The sequence below is a fragment of the Oenanthe melanoleuca genome, chromosome 4, assembly GCF_029582105.1.
Source record: "Oenanthe melanoleuca isolate GR-GAL-2019-014 chromosome 4, OMel1.0, whole genome shotgun sequence".
Classification (NCBI taxonomy): domain Eukaryota; kingdom Metazoa; phylum Chordata; class Aves; order Passeriformes; family Muscicapidae; genus Oenanthe; species Oenanthe melanoleuca.
In genome coordinates this window covers 8,705,447-8,716,693 of record NC_079337.1, presented here as the reverse complement: position 1 = coordinate 8,716,693, position 11,247 = coordinate 8,705,447, and the positions used below count along the sequence as shown (strand labels likewise).

Sequence of the window (11,247 nt, the reverse complement as noted above, 5' to 3'; positions counted from 1 at the left end):
TTCATAGGTCTCTCATAAATTGTCATCTTTAGAGGTCACACAATTACCTCTGAAACTAACATTAATATGTTTAGAATAGAGTCTCGTTAAAGTCAAAGAAGCAAATTATCTCAAGTCACTTGGGAGTAAAACATTCACATGCAGATAACAAATACTGATGAAAAATATTGCTAGAATATTCACAACCAAGGAGAATCAAGGCTTGCCTTGCTGTGCATCCAAAAGGACTGTACTTCTGATTCAAAATGTCAGATTTACTCCAGTCATTTAATTATTTACAGATGTAGTTCAGGGAGAGCTAAGTGGGAATTTTAGCAGGTTTTATGTGACCTCTTCTCTAACATGGCTTTATTTCTCAGGATTGTCTTTGGCAAATAGAGCCCTGCTGTGGCACCCTTGGACCAACAAGCAATATCCCAGGCTGCACCATGACTTGCACCTTGGCTGCTCCTTTGATCCATGCTCAGAGGGAAATTGCAGCTGGTTATCCCTGGCAAGGCTGAGTTTGAGACACAAGGCTTGCTTTCCATTGATGGCCAAGGCCATCAACCCCAATTCCCTAAAAACACAGCACAAGCTGGTAGGCAATCACAATAAAGAAGAGCTATGGCAAAAGGCAAAACATCTTTGCAGTATGCCAACCTTCAGGTGTCCAGGCTCCACAGGAGCCTATTACACTGCATAGGTTTTCAGGATCTTTACAAAATGCTTTTATTTTATGCTTTCACTCAGTGCAGTTAAGGAAATTACTGGCTGCTCTGGAAGGAGAGAATATATATATATATCAATAAGAATATTGCAGAAACCCAAGAGAGAGATTTAAGGGAGGAAAAAAATCTAAAAATTTCAAACTGATAATAGTTGTGTTTTGTTCTATACAGCATTTGAATATTTGATTGTTTGATGTTCTGAAATTGATGGTTTTGATAAAAAAATTAGTGTTGATTTCCAGTGCTGAGTTCTTTTTTTGTACCATCAAGAACTATTAAGGAGAAATTCACTGTGAGTTGTTTGACAGGAAGATTTCTAGGACTCGGTTTTCAGAGCACAAATTGCTTATACCCTTGTGTTTGTGAGGTTTCAGGGCTTCTACACTCTCCTCATAAAGAAGCTGCTGAAACAAAAATTACTTTTTTCCAGTTAGATGCATTCAAAACCTTGCTATCAGTTTTTATTAAAAATGTGAAATGAATTTTCGGCAGAGCTTTGACACTTATGTTGTTAATGTGCCTTCAGGCATGTAATTAGTAGAAGACTTTAATCTTTTATATTCCATACTTTGATCAGAACAAATAAGCTCAGAGAAGATATAAAGTATTGACCAGCATCTTTGATAAAAGAAACTTGCAAGCACCACTTGAAGATACTTTTATAAACTGGAATGCACATCATTAGTTCTGCTTATAATAGAGAGAATGTTCTCTTACTGTTATTATTGGGATATCACTCTATCCCATAGAGTGTTGTGGTTTTCTTCTTCCTTTTCCCATTTTTTTTTTTAAACTTGTGTTATTTTTCAATATTCACAGAAAAAAACCCTTGAAAACTACTTTCTGTAGCAGGCTGATAAATAAATACTTTTTCTATTGTTGATTCCAAGCTAAAACATTTATTGATAATTAACAAAACATGTCTGTTAGACTAACTAGTAAGATGAAGCTGCTTGCATTCATAATTTTTAACATGAAGATTAAAATCAGGGTGCCTTTAAGTAAACTTGGAATTTCATACTGGATTAGCAGAATAAAAACCAGGTATGAAAAGTCAGCATTTTACAGTACTTAGATTTAAAACGTTTATAAAATACTGCATTGAAAAGTATGAATTCCTTAATTCTGCAATTTTCTTATTCCTGCACAGATCAGACTAGACACTAACAAAACCAGAATAAGAGAGGTGTTGGGTCCCACTTCAAGAGAGAAGGTAAATTTAATCAGAAACTCTGATGATCAGATTCTGTTGAATTTTTCTTCTTCCATCTATTTTCATTATTAAAACGAAAATCTCTCTTTGTCCCTGAAAATTGCAAAATTAATTTGATATATTTGTGACTTATGATAATGGTCATACTCTTGCTAAATCCTAAGAGGAGAACTCTGTTGTGAAACTCCATATGCTTGCTAGGTAGGACAGGAAACAGAGGGTCACATAAGGAAAAATATATGACCCTAAACTTTGTGCTAAATTTAGGAACAGGACAAACAAGACACTTATTTTGTGCATTTCATATAACCCTCATTTGTTTCATGGACTACAGAACACATTAAGTATCCAAAGGAATATTTATAAATAATATAAATAATCCTATCTGATTATCAAGGAATAATAATTTACATATCCTAATTATTGCTAATATAAGCATTCTCAGAATAAAAGCATTTTAAAGAGTTCTGTCATTTCTACATTATGAAATGCACTACTCCAATCTCTCTCTTTTTTTCATCAAAAAATCTGAATTCAGGACTTGCATTTTATCTCAAGATGTTTTCTCATCCCATAAACATCTATAAGGAAATAAGAAGCAATAATTTAGCACCAAGAAAAGAAGAACTTTTCAAATTCTTCCATCCTTTCTGTCTATAGGGCAGATCACTGCTTCTACAGCTTGTAATGACATTATTGGCACTTCAGGCTTGGGGGAGAAAGGAAATTTGACAGGCATTGCTTTGAGGTTATTTATTTCAAATTCTTTTGCGAAATAAGATTGTAATGGTTTCTTGTGTCAAATATCAAAATCGTTTAGGCTGAATATTTGTGAACATGAGATGCACATATAACTCAAAGGACTAAATAAAAAAGTTACATTTAAGGTGATTGCAATTATTTGTCTCTCTCTAGTCAATTTCTCTGTAATTTTCCCCTTTCTGAGGCTTTGCTCTTTATTTGGTTAGATTTGCTCATAAACAAGTTATCTGTGAAAATATAAAAAGTTAATCACTTTTCCATCTTTGTTCTAAATTATTCTTTCATGGGTAACTTCAGTTGATTTATTCACCAAAAGAGAGCTTATTTTATATCAATACATAGATCTGTATTATCAAAAGGAATGTTCTATATCAAGAAATAATCTTTCTAAGATCAATTTTTAAAATTTCTTTCAATAGGACACTTTTAGTCTGGGGATTGTGATGGAAACATGTTACATTTAATGTTTTATGTTCCTTTTAATGATAAAAATCAGAATATCTTAGTTTAATGTATACCTTGGAAACAAGAGTGGGACACCAGTGACTAAGACAAGGGGAGTTAAAACTCAAAAATACTATTTAAAATGGTATTTAGCTTGTCTATTTTTTCTACATGAAAAATTCAAGACTGTTCAAAACTATTTCTACTTGACTATTCCAGATTATTTTCATTAAAAATACAATACTTTGCAAACTACTTAGTACCTTCTATATTTAATCAGTACATTGAAAGAGATAGGAACCTGTGAGAAAAAAAACCACCATAAATTGCTATTATTGAAGACTGCATCATAATGAATATTTCCCAAGATCTCATTTAACATAATGTTACTCTAGAATATCTAAAAAGCTCTGAATAATATTTTGTACTTGAAATTTTTAGGTTCCATTTGAAGAGAAGGTATTGAGCCAATAAATTTGAAAATGTATTTAAAGTGAAAAAATTACTTACTGTAAGTTGTGTATTGCAAGAAGTTTCTAAAATAGCAAAAAAAATTATGTTACTAAAGATAATAATTGATGCCTGCTGTTAGGTTACTGAAAAGCTTTAAAGCTTACAGATATTAAATAATATCATAATGCATTAGGTACATTTGTACGAGGAATACAAATTTGATTTTTTTCCCCAAATTCATTACAACGAGACAAATAATTGTTTGAAAAATAAATAAATAAAAGGTGAACCAATGCTGTGAAAAAAATAGCTGGTACTTCTACCCTGAAAAAGCATTTCAGCTGCAGAGTAGCAGTGCCAGATCCAGCCCAGCTGTGCAGCTAGGAGTCTATTTGCTGTGCCACAAGCTTCATTTGACCTGAGCCGTGCAGGGGAAGTGAGACCCGGGCTCAGCTCGTGCCTTGCTGATGGTTTTCCTCCTCTGCTCCCTCCCAGGATCATGCTGCAGATGCCCAGTGGTGCTGAACGTCACAGCTGAAACCACAACTTGCCTGCCAGGGGCAGAGGGAAGATGGATCATCTTCCACAGCAGGGAGGGTGCAGGGATGCAGTGATGGGCTGTGCTCCATGTAGAGAACAGCTGGATGAGGAAACTAGTGAGGGAAGGCAGCAGCTCCTGTATCTCCCTCTCCCCAGCACAGAGCAAGCTGCTGCACACCCAGGTGGGACAGGGACAGCACCTGTGAGATTGACACTGGTCCTCCATGTGGAATTGCTAATGTGGAGACTCTCCACAGTAGACTAAATTTCCTACTGAAACAGTGAGAAGTCACATTTCCAAATCACAAGTTATCTTTTATTAAAATGTAGTATTCTTTGTGGCCAGTGCTGATGTACCCATAAGGACCCTCCTTAGGCACATACTATATTATTATATCCCCTGAGCCCAGGGGAAATGATGCATACCCTCAGCCTGGAAAGTATTGCATACAAAAAATGTGACAGAAGTTATGCCAGTACCTCATTATACATGGTTATCCTGCTGCTATACACAAATTACTCTGAAAACACCAGAACTACAAACCATATAGACTCCTCTTTTATTTTTCTTTTTCACATTTCCCTGCAGTTTCCTTATGGTTTTGATGAAGTCTTTGTGTTTTGGGAGTAGTATTCACACAATGTGTTAGTCATTGTGCAAGAAGCTAAGTGCATTAAGGCTAACTGAATGAGGATCAGGAAGAAGGCTGGAATTAATATCTTGGGGTACATCTCAGTTATGGGAATCACAACATTCTTGCCTGTGTCCAGTGGAGAACAGATCTTAAGGGTATGGATACCATGGCAGTAAGGAGCTGCCAACAGCACAGACTGACTTGGAGATGTGAATATGTGTTTAAACTTTCTCTAAGGGAGGAAACAATGCTTAAAACTGCACACAGCTTATTTCCATGCCTTTGTGTGAAGAATAAAATTATCCTGTGTTTTGAAATAGAGCAAAACAGCTGTTTATGTAAATTAGCTAATGCAGTTCAAGAAAAAAATCAATGTTTCTAGAAAATCAATGGACTTAATAGACAGCTGTTGAAGAAAGCATGAACATGGCAATATTTTATAAATTCAGCTGTTTGGAAGCTGGAGGCCTTTTCCTAGTTTTGTTTTGTTTTGATTTTTTTTCTTTAAGTCTCATAAAACGTAGTGCTTGAATAGGTGATACACAGACTGTTAAAATGTCACTTCAATTCACTAGATGAAAGTTAACAAATCCTACATGCTGAAGCAATGTGAAACCAAATTTAACAAAAGTCAGGTGGCTGTTATTTGTGTACTCTAGCACGAGTGCTGGCAACTGTGCAGTGATAGAGGATCAAAGCAAAACAAACAAAACCTTACAGTGCTTCTATGCTTCCCCAAAACAAAACAACAGTAATTAATGTTGGATAAAACACTTTTGGCTGTAAACTGCTAAATATACTCACAGAATACATTATCCTCCCAAAGTAGCTGTTATTCATTAAATAAATTATTCAAGAATAGTCTTTTGCAGTATTTGACCATCTCTCTATCTGGTTGAAAGCCAACTCATTGAACAAATTGTTTGAAAGATAGCAGCTTGATTCATGTATAATGTATTTGAAAAGCTTCTTTTCTGGTTCTTGCCATCTCTGCTGAGACTAAGTGATATCCTGTGCTTTTATTAATAATTTGTCATATGGCTAACAAAAATGGATATAGGCAGCATTAAAGGACAGGATCTGACTTCTTGTCAGTGGGGGTTTTACCTTTCACTTTAAGTGGGTTCAGGGTTTCAACTGAAGTATTTAATGGTGACTTTGAAATGTGATATGCATTGTTAGTGTATTTTTTTGTCCATATTCTAAGGAACTGATTCTATTCTAATATTCTATGGTGATGACAGTGTGCCATAATATTTGGGTATAAATTTTCAATAGATGATTGATATAGAAATAGAATCATTATCCAAGATGAACAGAAATGTTTGTGTTAGCTACTTCTCTTAAGAGTCATTCATTGAGCTTATCTCAATCTGTAAATCACAGCAGGTGTGGAAATTGCAGTATGAATACAATAGGGATTTTGACTTCTTTTGTGATAAATATATAAATAAAAAAACTTTGCAAATTTATACTGTCTCTCTGCTTTATGAGAAACTAGAGTCAGAGGTGATACACAATAAGCAAGTTTCCAGAAGCCTGTTTGCTGAGCAGCTCCTGCATGCTGAAGACAAAGTGACAATGATAAAAGACCCACGCTGTTGATTACATTAGACAAGACAGGACAAAATAGCACAAGATATATTAATGTTGAAGTTAAATTTAAATCCAGGTATAAACGACTTTAGGCAGTGTGCATAAAGCAAGAGAGCTCAAACAGAAAGCACCATGCATTTATCCAAGGCTGGGGGTTCATCTATTCAGGCTGTGAATGTTTTAAGATGAAGTCTGAAACAACAGCATTGTAATTTGAGTTGGAAATACATGGACTGCCTTACTGCTTGTGAGCACTGCGTTGTATGTGGAACTAATGTTATTTTTTTTTTCTTTTAACACTTCAGCCTTTTTCTCGTTATTACTTTCCAAAACACTGTATGTATGTTGTATGTGTGACCTTCAATTTCCGTTGCCATGTTTAGATAAGAGCAGCATATTAAATATACTATTGGCCTATTCTTGCAATTTGCAGCATTCCAGTAACTAAGGCTTTTTACCATTCATTTTCTAAATGCAGTATAAAAATTATTTGATACTATTAGGCTTTTTAAATTTTCTTGCAGAGTCCCCACTTAAAATGTTTGGGTGGTAAATACATAAGGAGTTTTAAAGCAAGAATCTTTAGTGGTTGGTTTCTGTGTCACTTTGAATTTGTACAGGATGACAGATTCAGAGTGTTACAGCTGAAAGGAGATTTAAAGCCAGAAATGCTTTTGTACAAATGTACAACTCCTGATCACAACTCCAAGGGTCATCATTTGGGTTATTATGGAAGATGGAAACCTCTGGGACCAGGAAGATCATCCTGTTGATCTATTGTGTAGTCTACTTATTAAGTTACCTGAAATATACACACCTATCTTTAAAAAAATAAAAATAAAAATTAACTTATCTCAATGTTGACCTAATCTAGCAGGATTTTCCAAAGACTGAAACCATTTAACTACCTGAACTAAGGAGGCACTTGCCTATAGCTAAGGAGTTTAGAAATATTTTTTTTTTTACAGATTAGAGAAGTGTATTCCCAGAAGAGTAGTGCAATGGAATAAGATGCTTGCCCTAGGAGAGCTAAGAGCCTGTGACTATTAGAATATTGCAGTACAGATGGTGGGTGAAGCAGGGTGCACCTGCTCCAACAGCATGCAGGTGTAATATTCTTTCCCTTCCCTATCTCTTTCCATTTTTGCTACAATGTCCTGCAATTTAGAGGAGCAAAGAATTCAACAAACAATTAAAAAAAAAACACAGCTAATGCTTTTCACTCTAGCTCTTCTGATTTGAAGTAAGAGCTGGAAATAAGACTTTTATTTTTTCTTCTTTTTGGGAGGAGTGGGTAAAATATTTGGAGCTGTATTTCAAGTAGTAATTAAAAAATGTGAACTCAGCTCACAGCTATCTAAATGCATACATTTGAAGTCAGTTTGAGTGGAATATTTATATGCTATAAATTTAAGACTGGTCTTTTGCACAGTTTCCTAACTCCAGATCTTGTCATTTTGTTTTTCTTCCCATTGTTCATCAAGTCCCATTACTGCATACAAATGGCAAGGCACACCTGTGGTTATCAGATTTGGTTTCTTATGCTATCTTGCTTCAGACAAAACTTAAAAGTTCCTTCGAGAATGTAAAGGCTAAAAATTTTCACTTTTATATCAGTACCTCATACCCTTATACTGAATTTGGCAGCTTTCACTAAAAGAACAGCTAGCAGGTCATTTTTGCATTCTGAATGGAGTACTAGCACAGAAGAGTTTTATATCCTGCATCTTGCAACTGAGGACTGTGAAGTCAAAATAAATAAGAGCAGTAAAAAAATCAATAACTGGGTGTTTTTCTAATAGCAAAAGTACATCTATTCCTTGATGTTACATCTATAAAAAAGAATTTAAATAAATGTGGGTAATTTTTTCTATATAGGTAAACAGTACAAGAGTTCACATGTAGATAAATTGAATTTGAATCAAGACTGCAATATTATTTTTTTTGAGAGTTATCACAACATTAGCTATTGATATATTGGTGAACATCTGTTTAAGGAAGTTTTCAGAATGCAATTTCATTTAGGTAGACTTTTTTTAACAGAGAGCTTATCTAATGGATTGTATTTCAGGTGTGAGAATATTAAGATATTGGATTTATATTGGAGTATTTATTTCTTACTCTATTCACTTTTCGAAATTCTGATACTTGTGTTTTGGCAGCATATCTGCTCTTTTAAAATCTCTTCCTTTTTCATTCCAAACAACAGCAGAGTTATTTTGTTGCTTACCAGGCTACCAAAAGATGCTGCTGTGGTAAGAAATGTTCTACCTCAGAAACATAAACATGATGTCAGCAGGGGAACCACAAGAAAGAAGAGAGGATGGGTCTCATGATAATTTTAATTGTCTCTGTGATCTCAAAATATATATCTTTGGTCAAGTTTGCAGTCAGAGACTGATTTTAATTCTGAAGCCTTGTGGGAGTCCCACAGAGAAATTATTGGGAGATTTCTCTAGTGTGTGTTTGCTTGGATTGTTTGCAGCCAGTGTCATCTCTCTATCACATGTTGTAATCAAATCACATCTCAGAAGAATGGGATAGACATGAGAGCTCTGGAAATTTGTTTGTACTGTCTTCTACAATTTAGATGTCCCAAATCTCAAAGGAGACCATCAATCTTCTTACACCCTTGCAACTCCTTCCACTTCAATATTGGTTCCAACGCCAAGTACAAGGGGACTAATTTTGTTCAATGCCATTCCAACACAGCATTTTGAAACAGATAATATTTAAATGCTAAAAAGAAGCCTAAAGCTCACTTGAAGATTATATTGATATCCATAATTAACATGATATCAAAACACAAAGATAACTGAACACCTTTGCTGTTGGTCATAATTTTTACCAAACATCAAACACTACATTTTATATCACCTTATCTTTAAGCAATTAATTTGGCCATGATGAAAATAATCTAGAATTCCAAACAGCATGACAAGATAATGGCACACTGGCAAAGAATCTAGGAGCAATTAATTTTAAATTATTGGTGTCTGCATTCATCCTCAGTAGGAAACAATTATTCTCCCTATTGACTTAAAAATCTGGGTGGAGATCAGGGAAAGAAATGGTTCATGCCTCAGACATTGTTTTGACCATTAGAGCAAATACTGTATAAAGAAGCCTCAACCACAGGAGAACTTGAACTGCAGCTGGAACTGGAACTTGGCGTGGCTGTAACTTTGCCCTGTGAGTTGAGCCACCTAGATAAGATAAAGGTGACACTATTGTTTGATCATCTCAGGTCTGGGGAGAAACAAACAAAGCTGAGGGAAAGGAATGCCCCCACAAGAGAGCCAAACACAGCAGAGAATCATCCCTGGCTGGTTTGGGGTGCAGGAGCCACAGCCCACAGAGGCCAGGTTTGCACAGACAAACCCCCAGGGGTGGGAGGGGGAGGTTTTGGGTTCCTGTGTAACCTCTGGCCAGAGGCAGTGAACACCCATCCTCCCTCACACAGACCAGCCCAGCTGTGAAACCCCATGGCCACATCCCTGGGACATTCCCTGAGGAGCTGAGGAGGTGCCAGAATCCATCAAAGACCCCCCAAACACTCCCCAGAGGCTTTGCACGATGCAAAGGGATGGAGCAGAGGCAGAGGCTGTGCAGGAGCCTGTGTCAAACTGCCCCAGCCCAGGGGAGGTACCTGAGTGTGCATTAACCCATCCTGAGCTTCTGGGGAGACCCTCACCAGCAAGCACACCAGCAGGAGAGGATCACTGGGACATTGGTGGGATCCATGGAGTGGTGATATTTTCTTTATTCTGTCTCTGCCACTCTTTCTGTCCCCTCACCTCTTTTCTTTTTCTTTCTCTTCTTTCTTCTCTCTCTAGTTACTATTAAATAAAACCCATACTATTGACTTTGGCATGTGGTCTTGTTTGCATCTTAATTTGGGCCAGAGGTATTCCTAGTAACTTTAAAACTGGACTGTAACAGTGAGTGACTGTAAAGTGAGGGGAGAGGGAAAATAAGGCAATACTGAGTCAATACTATTGCTCAGGCATGTGAAGTGATGTTAGCTATCTGCTGCAGTGGCTGTTAAATGAGTCTGGAGTTCTCTGCAAATCCCCTGCTGCTCCACCTGTTTATGCATGCCAGAAATCCCTGTTCAAATGCACAGGGTGTCTGAAGAGCAAGATAAGGTCAGGCTGCACAATTGCTCCAAATTCTGCTGAAACCTGATCTGCTTGGGAGAAGGAGATATCAAAGTGCATAAGGAGTGGAGCTGATAACATCCCTCCTGAAAATGAGGCTGACTGGATTCATTTCTTAATGAGAAGGGTGCAACTGAAAATTCCAGATTTGCCTCAGAGCTATGTGTAGGAAAGTTGAGTTTGTGTCCAAGACTGTTTTTGCTGCTAATTATAAAAGTATAAAATTTGAAATTGTCTTTAATGTTTTGGCCTATTCTACATCTCTGTGGTTTTTTTAATTCTACTTTTTATAATCTGTGAGAGATAGAGGAATCATTACTTTCCACGCTGCAAGAGATTCCACTAAAGAACAAATAACAGAAGAATATCCAAAAAAACACCAAACAAAAACCCTAAGAACCTTTACCTCTTGTTCTAATTCTGCTGCTTTAAGGAGGCAAACTCATATCACTCTCAACAACCCTTCAAATATTAAATTCAAAGAAAATCTATAGATTTGTCATGTTCCACAGAATGATCATTAAAAGCACCTGAAATCAGCTAAATGTTCTAATTAGAAATGAGGAATAGAAATATTTATAATTTAAATTTGTCCAGATATAAGGTAAATGTCTGTTTCATTAAAGTCATTGTAACTTGGTTGGACTTAATTCTTTGAATTTGGGTTGTTTCTCTCATTGCCTTCTATATTGTACTTAGAATCTCAAGTTTCCTTTGTCAGGTGAGGAGATTTG

The 11,247-nt window shown here is 36.1% G+C and overlaps 1 long non-coding RNA gene across 1 annotated transcript; it reads left to right on the top strand.

The window, feature by feature from the left end:
• The first annotated feature begins 343 nt into the window (after window positions 1–343).
• Window positions 344–6,171, top strand: LOC130252352 (uncharacterized). The gene is made up of 3 exons (XR_008840337.1): window positions 344–580; window positions 1,861–1,923; window positions 4,078–6,171. It is a non-coding gene; the product is annotated as an uncharacterized LOC130252352 (long non-coding RNA).
• The last annotated feature ends 5,076 nt before the right edge of the window (window positions 6,172–11,247 follow it).